The sequence below is a fragment of the Protopterus annectens genome, chromosome 1.part1 (assembly GCF_019279795.1).
Source record: "Protopterus annectens isolate FY-2018-M chromosome 1.part1, PAN1.0, whole genome shotgun sequence".
In the NCBI taxonomy this organism is placed as follows: domain Eukaryota; kingdom Metazoa; phylum Chordata; order Ceratodontiformes; family Protopteridae; genus Protopterus; species Protopterus annectens.
Genome location: NC_056726.1, coordinates 1,395,742,405 through 1,395,757,826, shown reverse-complemented (window position 1 = coordinate 1,395,757,826; position 15,422 = coordinate 1,395,742,405). Strand labels below are relative to the sequence as shown.

At 43.0% G+C, this 15,422-nt stretch overlaps 1 protein-coding gene across 1 annotated transcript in view; it reads left to right on the top strand.

The window, feature by feature from the left end:
• The window catches only part of GREB1 (growth regulating estrogen receptor binding 1), a 3,935,532-nt gene that overhangs the window by 3,917,038 nt on the left and 3,072 nt on the right, over positions 1 to 15,422 (top strand). The window lies entirely within an intron of this gene.

The following is a 15,422-nucleotide window of genomic DNA, read 5'->3' as shown; positions in this document are numbered from 1 at the left end:
TGACTGACTTCTGAAGCTGTATGGATGTATTTCTGGAATGCCTACAGTCTTACCTCTCTCAGGACATCAGCATGCCATAAGGCTTAAAGAGAAGCAGCTGTGCCATCGTTGGTTCATTTTTGCTGCAAGAAGTGATTTGTTGAAAGATTCGGTCCACTGATCCCTTCCAAGTGACTTTCAGAGAATGGCAAGTCAGTTTAGAAAAAGATTTTCTTGCTTTTTGGCTTATTGTTGTTTAAATGCATGACTGAGTATATTGCATTTATGAATTGCTGGTTTATTGACAATTCATTGGGTCCCAATATCCACAAAAAAGCTTATGAATAAGTGTGTCCATGGAAGACAAATTCTGCCTAAGGACTACTTCTTACATTATAATTTTTTGTTTGGAGAAGGCTCCCTAAAGTCTCCTTCTGTGACTGCCATACCACATTTAAGAAGAACACTTTGCTGTACTGGGCCAGTAATTTCAGAACCTTCTTGGACTTAAGAAGCTTGTGGTGCTGCCAAATTTGGTAACATAGATGAATAAAGCCCTACATTCCATGCAGCCTGAGTTTTACTAGTGGCACAGGCACCTGATGGAGTTGACTGGGCGAAGATAGTAGTGAGATGCTGATGATAGTTTCCCCATCCTAGGGAGAGGGACATTGTTCAGGGCCAGCAGATGGATGGCCCCTGTGGATTCACACATGCCACTACAAGGGATGGGGTGTTCCACAAGGGAATGTAGATGGCTGCACAGGACCAGTTGCTGACTCTTGTTGTGATAGGAAGAATAGACCAATTTGCCTACCCATACAGGAATAGGACTCTTGCCTGGGGATACCTGTGTTTTACCGCAGCGGAATGAATGGTCCAGTTGGGTGCAACTAGAGGAGTCTTCAGGCCAGTCTTGCATTGAAAAATAAATTGTGGTCCTATCAGAGGTAGCATCTTTTCCTCCCCATGAGAGAACAATTAAGCTGTCTACTTAACAGATTAGGTCATGGCTACAGTTTGGCTTCCAGAAAACAAAATGCGTAAAGGCTTCTCATCTTTTTGTAGATTATTTAAAACTGTATAGTTCATCAGATGAGGAAACTGAAAGCACAACTGCAAGTTATCAAAACTTTTTCAGATGCTATAAGAATGTCATTTGGTCTTGGTAAATCTGCAAAAGCAACCTTTAAAGTAGGAAAGCTGCAGCACCAAGAAAACATCACTTTGGGACAAGAATGTGATATGAAAGAACTTCAGCAAGAGAGAGTTTATAAATATTTGAGAATTGATGAATGATGAACAATAAAACATGAACAAATGTGAATAAAACATAGTAAGGAATGTTTTAGAAGATGCAAATAATACTGAAAACAGCATCGGCATCTAAGAACCAAGTCCAAGCTAAAAACCAAATTGCTCTTCCTGTCCTAACCTACAGTTTTGGAGTGATTGACAGGCTCCAAAAGGTGTTGAATAGATTAGATAGGAAAACAAGAAGAATTCTTCATACTCACCAAGTGATTTATAAAAAGCAGTGCATGCCAAGACTATATTTACCCCATTCTGAAGGAGGAATTAGCCTCCTTGAAATTGATTACATGTATAGATCTGCAATCGTGGGACTGTATACATATCTGCTGATCTCACAAGTCCCAAATGTAGTGAAATTTGGAAACATGAGGAGAATAAGTCTTAAGTTGACTTCCCTGCTTAGTTTAGCAGAAGCATATCGGCATGCAGTGGGAATGGAAATCAAACCAGAAGTAGATAAAAATCAGGCAGCAACTGAATTTGCCAAAAAACAGAAGAAAGAATATAAGGTGAAGGATCAGATGAGAAGGCAAGAAATGTGGAAAATGCCTAAATATAGTTACCAATATAGAAAACTCTTGGAACACCCTCATGTTGATCAGAATTGAATGCAGGAAAGGTTAAGGAGGGGTGAATTTAAACCAAAAGACGAAAGTTTAGTAGTGGTGGCCCACAATAGTGGACTGTGTACACATTGGTTTAAAGAGTCCATTGAACATGTGGGAGAAACAGACAAATGCATGTTTTGTAAAACAGAATTAGAAACAGTCGCACATCTTTTTGGTGGCTGTGATATACTAATGCCAGAAGAAATGTATACTGACAGGCATAATAATGTGGCAAGGCTGTTGCATTGGGGATTGTTCAAACATTATGGTATTGAAGTGGATGAAAAACACTGAAAACATGAGCCACAAAGCATTATAGAAAATGATGAAGTTTGTATCACATGGGATCACCTATTACCAACAATTCAAAAAACAGGTGCGAGAAAACCAGATATATTAGTCCATGAAAGAAGACAAAAGTAGCATTGATCTTTGAAATTGCTACATCCAGTGACTACAGTGTCTTATGTACAGAGAGACACAAAGTCATAAAATACCAGGATTTGCAGGCAGAAACAAGGGCAATGTGGAAGAAGGATAGCCAGATAGTAGAAGCAACAGATCTTATAAAAAAGAGTTTACATAGATATGTTACCAATGCATGTAACTCCGTATGAATTGCAAAATGAGCCATTACTGGGCGCATTGCAGGTGCTGCAAAGAGCATTTGTGTCTAACATCAAAACAATAAATACTAATTTCATGAACTTTAATCATACTTTGACTTACTCATGGGGTCCATTCCCATCATGGTATTAGAAGCCCAAAAGACTTGGAGAAATTAAAAAGTAAGAACCATTAACTATTCACCTTGGACCAGAGTTATTATTTAAAAGGCAGAGGTGTTCGAAAAAGATGGAAAAAACTTGCTAATGAAAGAGATTGTGGGCAGAGAACATGAGGCCTTCATAACCTCATCAATCCACTGAGGCCTGAGGTCACTGAGCTTGGTAAGGCATTTAATTAGGTCTGGTCCTGTAATGCTCTGTAACTGTACCACTGTCTGTTATAGCCCCTTCAGAGTTAGACAACAGGATTAATTTACCTGTTACTTTCTAGGCATGTGTTAGTGGAAGTGTGACCTCAAGGCTCTCCTTTAACTATTTTGGCTACACCATCATAGAGCATAGCCATAAGACCAGATATTCTGACACTTGTATGGGAAAAATGGAAGGCCTCACTTCCTTTAAATTTTGGATCAATGCACCACTTGCTTGTTCTAAATGGTAGATGGACAAGTGTTCTTGTTCTAATGGTCAAATGAGCCCACTGACAGTCTATACTGATATTTGCAGAAGTGGAACAGCAATATGGATAAAGGAAAATATTAGAACAAGAAAATATGTCCTTCTACCTACTTAACTGAATAAACTTCTTGAAACTTCAACAAGACAAAATATAACATACATAGTGTAGTCTAATTTACTTCTTATTCAACATTTCCTAAATACTTCATTATTTATTTGTTTATTTATTTATTTGCATGTGTCTACCAGGAAAGTAGTTAGCTACAGTGACTTCATCTTGACTAATCCTTTATAATAAGTTACAGTGTAGTTAGAATAGTATGATGAAGGGATGGTGAGAGACATTGAACTATTGTGCAACAGCTGAAGCTTATCATGTTAATGTAGTAAGCAAGCATTTTTTTTAAGTTTTGTATGTTACCTGCATTTTACTCGAAGGTAAATTGTCCCATGTGTTTAGAGAATCTCCGTAAGAGTTTCAGCTTTGAACTGAGATTTCTTGTGGGGTGATACCAAAACAGATGATGAAACTATAGGGGGATGGAATTTGTAAGCAGTGTTTAACAAAATATAGTTAGTAAATGGTGAAACCATGTTTTAGAAAAGTCAAGGGCAATGGCAGTTAAGAACTATATGGATCCACCTATACTGCTGTACCATCTGTGTACTGTAACTTGTAGTGAACCTTCTACTTTTCTAAACTTTTCTGTCCCATGTCACCCTAAATTCTCCAATTGTTGCTGAATTCACCTTTTGTGGTTGTTTTGTTTATTCATAGCTATCAGTGAGAAAAACATACGAGTACCCTTCCATGTGTCTTCTCTGCTTCTCTGTTTTTATGTTATGCACAATTGTTTGCATGTATTTCCTTCTTTAAAAGGTATCACCCTCCTCAAAGTTTTGCTACCCATCGTTTATTTGAATGTGTTTATATTCAAATATGTACATGTCAAGGTTTGTATATCTTCTTAGGCTCACAGGTTCTTTACTAAGCTTACAGCAAGAACTAAGCTCATATAACCCTGATTGGTGGGAGATTAATTGTGTCAACCGTTAAGTAGATTTCCCCTCCCACACATCTCAGGTGAAATTTTGAGATGACCCATTCAGTCAACCAGACTGGTTCTAAAGTTGCCAGAGAAGTACTCCTTGATAGGAGAAGGAAGAATACAATGAGTTAGACACCTTTCACACTAAACTGGTATTGTTATTGTGACTATTTTTCTTAAGGCATAGGGCCTGAAGCTTTGTACCATCATATTAACAAATGAACAGTTCTTTGATAGCCAGCTGTGCAAGTTGGCAATTTCAGACAGTTTGCCAAAAATTCTGATTCCTCAGAATGGGTCAGTGCTAGAGGAATTTTTCATTACTACCATGTGACAGTAAGTCCAATATTGATAGTATTAGTAGCCAGGATGTAGGGGGTGTAGCCCACTACATGGCAGCTGTTGAGAATTTTGCCTGCCGTCCTCACAGAACATATTCTTCAGATGCAATTTTAATAACGTGGTTGTCGGTCAGAAATTCATTTAACATGTTTTCAGTAAACAAACTTTAACCACCACTGTGACAGCCCTTCCCTGAACCGTTTCAGTCCTGTTAATGTTATTACAAAGATGAGACCTCTAGTGCTGCACATTGTACTGCAGGTTGTATATCACAAATTGTTTACATACATACATAGAAATATTTCAAGCACTGGCATTAATGCCCTTCTAGCTTACCAATATACCAAACCACTTGTTCCCATAATAAGTGTCTAGGCTGCTCTTAAAAATATCTAAACTAGTACTTGCTTTAATATAAATTGGTAGTCTGTTCCATGCATCAGCTTCTCTGCGAGAGAACCAGGTAATACACTAGAGTACGATTAAAGTTCATGAAATTAGTATTATTTCACTCTTTGATGTTAGCCAAAAGTGCTCTTCGCAGTACCCGCAATGTGCCCAGCAATGACTCCTCCTGCAATTGATACGGTGTTACATGAATTGGTAACACATATCTAAATATGATTGTAAATTCTTTTTTATAAGACCAGTTGCTCCTACTACTATTGGAACTGTCTGGGTATCTTTCTTCCACATGGCTGTCGTTTCTGCCTGCAGATCAAGGTATTTTATGACTTTGTGTCTCTCTGTACGCAAGACACTATAGTCACTAGGTGTGGCAATTTCAATGATCAATGCTACTTTTGTCTTCTTTTCTTGGATCACTATGTCCGGTTTTCTAGCATCTATCTTTTGAACTGTTGGTATTGGATGATCCCATGTGATGTAAACTTCATCATTTTCTATGATTCTCTGTGGCTCATGTTTCCAATGTTTTTCAGCCATTTTGATACCATAATGTTTGTACAATCTCCAGTGTAACAATCTCGCCACATTATTATGCCTTTCAGTATACAGTCCCTCTGCCATTAGAGCATCGCAACCAGCAATAAGGTGTGTAACTGTTTCCAACTCAGTTCCACAAAACCTACATATGTCCGTTTCTCCCACATGTTCAATAGACTTAGTAAACCAGCATGTACGCAGCCCACTATCTTGGGCTGCCAATATTAACCTTTCATTTCTTGATGTAAATTCACCTCTCCTTAACCATTCCTGTGTTTGTTCTTGATCAACATGAGGCTCTTCCTGAAGTTTTTTATACTTGCAACTATATTTGTTTTTTCCACATTTCTTGCCTTCTCATCTGATCCTTCACCTTATATTCTTTCTTTTCTTTTTTAGCACATTCAGTTGCTCCCTGGTTTTTATCCACTTCTGGTTTGATTTCCATTCCTGCTTGACGTCGATATGCTTCTGCTAAATTAAGCAGAGATGTCATCTTAGATTTATTATCCTAATGCTTCAAAACTTTCACCACATTTGGATCTTGTGAGGTCAATAGATATGTGTGGAGTCCCACGATTGCAGATCTGTACATGTAATCAATTTCAAGGAGGCCCATCCCTCCTTCAGAGCAGGGGATATATAATCTTGGTATACACTGATTTTTATAAATCATTTGGTGAGCATGAAGCATCCTTCTTGTTTTGATATCCAATCTATCCAACACTTTTTGGGGCCAGTCAATCACTCAAAAACTATAAGTTAGGACAGGAAGAGCAGATTGATGAATCTTCTATGTAAGTTTTCTGATGATTCTCTAGTACTTTTTGATAACCCCAAACATTCCCAGAGGTAGTTGTCTCTAAATGCCCTATCTACTTGAATAAGATCTCCTCTTAGATATCTGTAAGAGACTCTGTACAAGTTCAGATATTTTGTACAGAGGAAACATATTTTTTTCTTTTTATTGGTAATGCTTCTCTCTGTACATCCTTGGTTAGTAGCTTCTATTACTGCCCTTTCTTAACTACTTCCCAAATGCAGGTCAGTTGGTGTGTGTGTGTGTGTGTGTGTGTGTGTGTGTGTGTGTGTGTCTGTGTGTGTGTTTTTCTCAGATGACATTTTTGGTTCTTCCCATCTTTCATTGTCCAGCCCACTACCCCCCCCCCCAATCTTGCTTGCCCATGTTACCAGCTCATAACTACTCCTTGGTAGTGGTGTTGGTGAACATTTTCCTTTCCAAAGAGGATTTCTTCAAAAATACTCTAATTCTATTAAAATACTGCATTTCAAAACCCACTGGTGCCCCATTAAAACATATTTTTGCAGAAGGGTGCTACTTGCAACATCCAGTGTGTGAGACTTCCCTATTTACCCCTCCTACTTAGATATACTAAATTTGTGATATTTGTCTCTTGGAGTAGAGGAGGGAACGTACATCCTCAGACTTGTCATATAACACAATACTCACGTTTCACTCTTCGGAAGCTTGTATTTACAGTCCTCAGAATTTCAACAGACACCTAGAGTTATGAGAATGAGTGCTGGAAGCTAGTGAGCCATCATCCTTGGCTGCATTAATTCTTTTACTGTTGGTCTTATCCCTCCCTGTGTCAGTTTGCAGGTATACTACAAGTCTGTGGTGTCAAAGCTGGACACCTAGGATAAAGCATTGCTGCTTATCCTTCTCTGTGACTAAAGTATACACACACACACACACACACACACACACACACACACACACACACACACATCCTCACATTCCTTATTGACTTCCCGGTGGAGCCTGAGTAGGAGGACTTGCACTAATCCTATCCACCTGGATGGACAAACCTCACTGCCATACAAGTTCGATTCTGAAGTAACCAGCCTTGTTACTTAAACACTGGTCAGCTAGGATCCAGTCAGGGTTTTATCTGTGTGTGTGCCTTGGTACCATGTTTAAGCTGTTATATATCAGAAATTTCCTGCAGCCATGCCAAAACCAGTTTCCTCCTTCACAGTCTGTTTATTCTTTAAAGCCTTGTGCAAAGTTGCTTTATAAAGTATTGAGAAGTTGGATCCATGTCTGCATTATTGTTTACTAGATCTGAAGTAGTTTACTTCATTTGGTCTTCAACCTGTGGGTTATGGATCCGTATCGGATCCGAGCTGGCAACTTTTGCTAGCATCAGCTCCAAGCTCCAAACTCCTCCTCTCACCCATAATACACTTCCACTGCCTTCCATCCCCAGATCTTGTTTGCCCTGATTTACTTCACATCGTGTCTTCTGAGCTCCAACTAGCAGTGGGTTTAAAAACTTCTGTGAATAGTTTATCTAAATTTCTTCAGATTAGTGTTAGTGTAGGTCCCCTTTCTCATCCCCTCACTTGGTGCATTGAGTGTAGTGGTTTTTAGGTAGTTAGAGTAGTTTGTTCAGTAGTGTAGTTAGTAGCTTCCCCTCCCCCCCTCAGTGTTCTCTGTATGTGGTGAGTGGGTGTGTGTGTATGTGTTTATTGTTCAGAAAGATCTTCCCTGTTTTTTTCTAAGGCTATCTTTCTGTTATTATTTAGGATGGCTGAAAAGCTTGTTTTCAAGTGCTGCACAGAGTGTGGCCATAAGCTATCCCCAGCGGATGGCCACACTCTGTGTCTTTTATGCTTGGGTGTGACCCACCTGAGTGTGTGGTGTAGTATATGTGCGGGCTTCAACCCCCGCGCCCTAAAGGATAGGAAGGCCAAGTTGGCCCTCAAAGGTCTTCTTCCTCCTTCCAACTGTCTTTCCTCATCTTCAGCTTCAGTCACAGCGGCTGCTGTGGCCACCTCTCCCTCCTCTCTTCCTCTGGCTTCTCTTCCCTCCCAGGCTGGGACTCAACCTCCTGTACCAAAGCCTGTGGCAGTGGAACAGAAGAGAGGTAGAGAAAGGGAGAGAGAGTTGAAGGTGAGGGAAAAGAGGAAGAGGTCCCTGGACCTCGCTTTTCCCAGTAAAGCTCCACAGACCCATGACTCCCCTCGGCTCCAATCTCCGATGTTCTCCCTGGAGCTGGAAGAGACACATCCAGCCTCTCGGGCCTCGGTGCCCCGACCCGCCAGGTCGGAGTCCGTGGCCTCGCCACGGTCAACCCGCTCCTTGTCGGATATGGATCTGGATAAGATGATGAGGTGCTTTATCCGTACACAGATCCAGATGAGGGTCTTGCCAGCTCCCCCCCTCTGGAAGGGGAGCTCGCTTCCTTTCTTTCAACCAATTTCTCCTTCTCCGATCCGACCTTCGGCTTCAGAGTACTCGGATCCAAGGTTAGCTTTGGTCAGGGGGTCGGCGCCGACGGTGCTTGCTTCCTCGCCCCCGACAGCTGCCTGGAGCATTTTGGATCCGACCAGCTTGGATCCGAGCCACTCTCAGAGCTGGAGCTTGGGTGTCGGATCCTTTTTCATTGGTTCTGACTTTGTCGGGCCAGGTTCCCTTCCTTGGAGCTCCATCCGCCTCGGGCCCGGCTCCAATTCTCACGTCGGACCCAGGGAGACCAACCTCCTTTTTGGTTTCTCAGGAGGTTTGCTGTCCTTCAGCATTCGATGTGGTAGAAAGGGTTCTCTCTGTCAGATCGAGACCCCTGACCACCCCCTCAGACTCCTCCCATCTGTCTATGGTACCCATTGTCTTACCAGAGGGACAGCCCATGCTCGAAGAGCCCCAGATGGTTCCCCCCTGAGGAACAAATGGCTTGCGAGTGCCCCCCAGAGAGTCCCACCAGAGATGTGCCTCGCAAGCATATGTGCAAGAGGAGGCACTTGGACTCCACGAATCCCTCACCGAGGACACGGATTTAGATGATGGAAAGGGTTCCCCAAGGTCACCTCCTAAAGATGTCTCCTTTGGAGACATCATGGAGATCCTGTGCCAGCGGGGAGATTAGTCTGCCCCCAAACCTTCTTCTGATGAGTCTGTGTTCCTGGAGGCTTTCGGCACGGGCCCGTCTACTTCCTGGGTGTCCCCTCCAGCAGATCCTTTGGTGGATTTGGTCACCTCGCAGGCATGGAAGGAACCGGACATCATGGAGCCTATCCCAAAGCAACCCGATAAAATACTAAGCCCCCCCCCCCCATTGATAGGCCATCCTGTAATTAGGGCTCCCCGTGGATGCCATGGTGGTAGCAGCAGCCACTAAGAAGGAACTTGCCCAGGAGAGTTCCTCGGTCCACCCTCCTGACCGAGAGTCACAGATGATGGAACACCTAGGGAAGTGGGTGTACTCTTCAGCTACCTTTTCGATCAGGGAGCTGAATTATTTGGCCCATGTCACCAGACTCCAATGTGACCTAGTAAAGGAGCTGGAGGAGTCTCCCCCCAAGTCCATGTCGCAGGAGGACACGGCTTCATTCTCTGTGAGGATGGCCACTTTAAAAGCGGTATCTAACACGTCCATGCGACTCCTCTCCCATGCTATGTAAGGAGCGGCTGGGTCCGGCGTGTCCATAAGGCACAACGCCTGGCTCATGTTATGTCAATTTTCCGAACCCTTCAAGGCGTCGTTTGCCAATGCCTCTTATGATGGCTCTACATTCTTCAGTAAGACCATCAAGGAGATATTAGTCCAGAGTGAGAAGGACGGGAAGTCACTGTCTGCCATCGGGATCTGCTTCTCTACTCCTCAAAGGTCCTTTTCTCGGAACCAAAGAGGGCAAAAGAAAATGTGGTTCCAGAAGTCTCAGTATGCTCGGGACACTCAGGGCTCCTCTTCCCCCAGAGACAGAGGGGGGCAGAATGGACACCGGCCCAGAGGCAGAGGGGGTCCACGGAACTTCGGGTCTTGAGAACCTTTCTCGGACAGACTGGGGCAGCAACCCTGAGGGGTTGCCCGACTGCTCTACTCTGGAGGCTGTCGGGGGACGATTGTCCTTGCACCCAGCGGCATGGGTGCTTCAAATCATATCCAGAGGATACTCTATCCCCTTCGTGGGTTCCCCCATATCTCCCAGACACCTCCCAGACGTACCACCCATGCAAAGCGAGGCAGCAGCACAGGAAATTTCCAAGCTGCTAGTAAAATGAGCCATAGAATCTGTCCTCCCAGATTAGTCTGGATCAGGCTTCTACTCCAGGTTCTTTTTGGTGCCAAAGAAAACGGGGGACTTAAGGCTCATTCTGGACCTCTCTACCCTGAACCTGTCAGTTGCCAAAGAATAGTTCTGGATGGTCACGTTACAGTCCTTCATGCCATACCTGCAAGAGAGCGACTGGATGTGTTTGTTAGACCTTCAGGATGCTTACTATCACATAAAAATGCACAGAAGCTCCAGGAGGTTCCTCAGCCTCCGGCTAGGAGTCAATCATTACCAATTTCGAGCCCTACCCTTTGGTCTCACCACAGCCCCCAGGGTGTTTACCAGAGTGATGGTGGTCGTAGCGGCTCACCTGAGGCTTCAGGGGATTCAAGTCTATCAGTACATGGACAATTGGCTCCTCACTGTTTCCACCAGGCATCTACTTTCCCAAACCAGGGATTATTTCTTGACACTTGCTCTGTATTTGGGGATCACAATCAACACATCCAAATCTCTGCTAGATCCTGTACAGGTGATAGACTACATTGGTGCCAGGATAGATACTCTTCAGTGCAAAATATTTCTGACCTCGGAGAGTGTTCAAAACCTGAGGATGCATGTCTCTCTGATCTACCGTTCTCATCTTCCAACGACAGAATCGGTGTTGAGGGCCCTAGGCTCGACGACCATAACTATTTTCCCTTGTACTGTGTTACACATGAGGATTCTACAGTGGACTCTAGCGCTTCATTGGTCCCTGTTGGAACTGCCCTTGACTTATCCTATTCAACTCAGTCGAGTGTGTCGGTTGTCCCTCATATGGTGGATGAGCTCTCCAGACATTTTGGCGGGACGACCCTTTGTTCCAGCCCCGGCCCAAACCATAGTGATGATGGATGCCTCCCAACTCGGGTGGGGGGGGCATTGTTCGGGCAGGACAGTCCAAGGCCTGTGGTCCCCCATAGAGACCAGCTTGTATATAAATGTCCTAGAGATGAGGCCGGTCCTTCTAGCGTTGCTGGCCCTTCATGCCTTTCTTCCTCTGGGGATGATTGCTATTCAGTCAGACAACATGTCAGTGGTCTGGTATATCAACAAACAGCGAGGGACCAGATCTTACCCCCCTTTGCCGCGAGGCCATGAGAGTGTGGGAATGGGTGATCTCCACCGGTCACTTTCTCATTGCAATGCACATTCCGGGACGGTCCAAGATTCTAGCAGACAGGCTAAGTCAGATCATTCTGATGCCTTACGAGTGGTCTCTGAATCTGTCAGTAGCGGAACAAGTCTTCAGCGAGTGAGGTCATCTTTGCTGCAATCTCTTCTCATCTCCTTCCATCGCGAAGTGCAGGACATTTTTCACTCGGAACCCCCTGCTGGGGGAGTCCACCAGAGATGCCCAATTCATGCTTGGCCTCCCGGTCTTCTGTATGCTTTCCCACCAATACTTCTCATCCCGAGATTTCTGCAGAAAGCTTGCCGACTGGGGAGCAAAGTGATCCTCATTCCCCCATTCTGGCCTCGCCAGGTATGGTTTCCCTTCCTTTGGTCTCACTTTCTGGCTCCACCTTGGATCCTAGATCCCATTCAGGATTTAATTTCACACCCTTCGGGGGTGCCTCATCTGAGTCTGGACAGCCTGAAGCTCACGGCTTGGCTGCTCCAGTTCCCGTGATTGCTAGGACTCCTGGACTATCCTCCACAGTTAGATCTATTTTGGTAGCTGCTCATAAGAGCTAGTTCTTTTACTATCAAAGTTCAGTTGGCTGCCATTTCTCATTTTCATGTGGGCGAGAATGCTGCCTCCTTAGCCTCTTCCAGACTCTGTAAAGCCTTTATCAAAGGCACCTTTTTGTTATGCCCCCCAGTCAAAGATCCTGTTCCCCCATGGGACCTTTCTGTGGTTCTTCAAGCTTTGGTCGCTCCACCTTTCGAACCTGCCGCAACTGCAGATCTGAAATTTTTATCTTGGAAAATAGCTTTTCTGGTGGCTATTACCTCTGCAAAAAGGGTTTCGGAATTATAGGCCTTGTCCATCATAATTCCATACATGATTTTTCACAAAGACAGGGTTTCCCTTCGAACCAGTCCATCCTTTCTTACTAAGGTGGCATCACCAGTCAATATCAATCAGACTATCAATTTGCCTGTGTTTTTTTCCTAATTTTACGAACAAGATGGAATACATATTCAACATGTTGGATGTTCATAGACAGTTACGATTCTATTTACACAGGACAAAAAAATTCCGTAAAGCTGATCAATTTTTTGTTTCCTTCTTTAAACCCTTTTTGGGGAACCTATCGCCAAGGTCACTATAGCTAGATGGATTTCTTCATGTATCCTGCAGGTCTATAAGGACAGAGGCATGTCTCCTCCAGGTCAGGTAAAAGCTCATTCCACTAGGTCCAAAGGTCTGTGGCCTTTTGGTCTAGAGTGTCCTTGGATAATATTTGTTCTGCGGCTACTTGGTCCTCATCTCATACATTTATTTCTCATTACAAATTGGATTTGACTTCCAGAAGGAGATTATCCTTTGGTTCCGTGGTGCTCCAGCATATCCTTCCATGAGGGCCTCCCAGGGGTTTAGTAGCTGGGGACTCTGTCCCACAGGTTGAAGACCAAATGATGTAAACTACTTCAGATAAAGAAGTTATGTACTCACCATAACATTCCATCTGAGTAGTTGTACTTTATTTGTCCTCAACTGTCCCTCCCTCCTTCCCCTGGACCTTGGCACATGATCAGCCTGCGGGCTGCAGTATAGGTCACAAGTATATCTATCAGGTCGGGTTCTCAGTATAAGTTCAGCAAACTCGATCTGGGGATGGATGGCAGTGGAGGTGTATTATGAGTAAGGGGAGGAGTTTGGAGCTGATGCTAGCAAAAGTTGCCTGCTCGGATCCGATACAGATCCGTAACCCACAGTTTGAAGACAAATCAAGTACAACTACTCAGATGGAACATTATGGTGAGTACATAACTTCTTTTTTTGTCACCTTGTCGAAAAATTCTGTCATATTTGTCTAACATCATCATTCTTCTATGAAACTCTGTTGCAGCCTCCACCCAGCTTCCAGATGTTGGGTATGTCTTTCATTCATAAGTGAATCCATAATATTCTGAAATAGAGAGGTCAACCCAACATGTGTCTGGTGGGGGGGGGGGGGGGGGACGGACACATATTTCACGATTTGTTAAAGGATTCCTTTAAGTAGTTTGACTGTATCTTTTTTTAGTTCTCTTGGGAATTTGCGGTGAATCAAGTCATCCATTTGCATTACTTGTCTTCATAATTATTTCCTATGTAAGCAGGTTCTGACTTATTTCCCAGATGACTGGTCATGCTGCCTGTTGTAGTTTCTGCTCCATCAACTGCCATACAAATTCAGTGGAAGTGTCCACACAATGTTATTGCCCTTTCTCTACAACTCTCTGCCTGTTATTCATCCTTTTTTGTTAAGTCTGGTAGGTTAGCAAAGGGGATTAAGGCTTTAAACTACTGAAGAGGGTTGTTTTGTAGTCCTGGGTGTGATTCCTTTAATCTCAATTTCCCTGCTGTATGATTTGAGGAAATCACCACCACACAGTGCTTTTCAAACTAGTGTGTTTTATACCCTCTCTGGGTATCCCATACCAATTTCCACCACCCTGCTCATATCCTTTGGTAGAGGAGGCCCCTCAACTATTCAAGAAGTCAGTTTTCTGGCATACTTAATGAGAGTTAGTGAGGACCTAAAAGGGAGTAGTAGATAGGTGGAAGGAGGCATTATGAATTTAGCAGCAAGTCAGTAACCCTATTTATTTATTTACTTTACATTTTTTGTTGACTGGAATAGTCCAACTGAGCTGAGTAGCCTTTTTTCAGCAGATGCCCGGGGAGAAAAGCTCCATGAACATTACAGTAATGGTTATGCTTAAGTTATTAAACAAGTTATACAGAAAATACATTTTTTAATAAGTAGTTAAAAATTAAAGCAAAAAGAATATAAGGAGTCAGTATATAATAGCAACAGTGTTGATAAAAGTATAGTGAAGATGCAATATATAACAGTGAAGGGACAATGTTGTAAATCAAGGAAGGCGAGGTGGTAATAAGGTAATGTAGAGTTCCTAGGGGAGTGAGAGGAAAGATGTGAATTTTTAATAGTAATGTAAGGAGGTAACAGTTCTTGGCTGGGATACAAGGTGTAAGTGTGCTCAGGAGAAGTGCTAAGGAAAAGCGACATGTAGACAACTGTATTGTTGGCCTGCAAGACTCCTGGCTTGTGTGCATGTTTAAAATGCTGGAAAACCTACTATTTACAGAAATTATCTTGGTAAAGCAAAGTTTTTATTAAAAAAGTGCTTTTTGTAAAATGTCTAGAAGTAGCTTTGCTATGGCATGTACTTGTTCAGCACACAAACTGAAGAGCTGGGTTTTATTCAGTTAGTTGTGCACTTTGCACCCATGATTAATTTCTTCATTTTTGCATGTTTTTCAAACTGAGCAGGATAAAGACTTTGTCAGTGTTTGCACTGTTTATTCATTAGTTAGGAATAATTTCAGTAAATCTGAAGCTTGGAACGATAGGAAGCCTATATCGTCCACATTGAAAAGAGGTATTAAGCAGCTAGTAACCAAAGAAAAGTAGGTGCGCAAATTGTATTAACAATTCTGCATTCACCAACCTGAATTAATAAAGAGGAAGATTTTAACACAGAATGACGACTCACATATTTCTTTCACTGTAGAAGCATTTAAGAATGAGGAAGAATTTTACCAGGACTGGGATGCTAATTTTTTTTCTTTGGTTACTAGCTGCTCGGTACCTCTTTCATCTTGCTGGTTTGGATGATGTAGGCTTCCTATTGTTCCACGCTTCAGATTTACTGAGATTTTGTTGATCCACCGATGTGTATATTTTAGCAAGCAA